Below are 686 nucleotides of genomic sequence, written 5' to 3'. Positions count from 1 at the left end.
GAGACGAGATCCTCTCATAGTGGTGGAGTGTTGTAACACCCCGGATGTAACTTTCCATAATTGTAACTCCAACTCTTGCCATTTTTCGGCTATGTGTTATGATTTTCCCTCCGTGGTCGGTTTTTGTCTTTCGTTTTGCATTTTGTTCATGTCATGCATATCATATCATGTCATCATGTGCATTGCATTTGCATACGTGTTCGTCTCATGCATCCGAGCATTTTCCCCGTTGTCCGTTTTGCAATCCGGCGCTCCCATCTCCTCCGGTGCACCCCTCTTGTTTTCGTTTCGTGAGCGGGTGTCAAACATTCTCCGAATGGACCGAGGCTTGTCAAGTGGCCTTGGTATACCACCGGTAGACCACCGGTCAAGTTTCATTCCATTTGGAGGTCGTTTGGTACTCCAACGGTTAACCGGGTAACCGCGGATGCCTTTTGTGTGTTGCAGCAAAAAACCCCTCTCTAAACAGCCCAAAACCCACCAAACTCTCTTCCATGCTCTAGGTCGTTCGATCACGATCGTGTGGGCGAAAACCGCACCTCATTTGGCTCTCCTAGCTCCCTCTAGCTATATAAGTGCATCTCTCCCGGAAAACGTTCGCAGGCAAACCCTAACCCGCTCCCCTCGCGCCGCGTCGGACGTGTCCGCCTCCGGCCGGACGAAATCCCCGCCACCGCCACGTCAGC

This window comes from Triticum aestivum, chromosome 7D, assembly GCF_018294505.1.
Source record: "Triticum aestivum cultivar Chinese Spring chromosome 7D, IWGSC CS RefSeq v2.1, whole genome shotgun sequence".
Classification (NCBI taxonomy): domain Eukaryota; kingdom Viridiplantae; phylum Streptophyta; class Magnoliopsida; order Poales; family Poaceae; genus Triticum; species Triticum aestivum.
The sequence above is the reverse complement of the archived record's forward strand: the minus strand, read 5'-3'. Positions refer to the sequence as shown.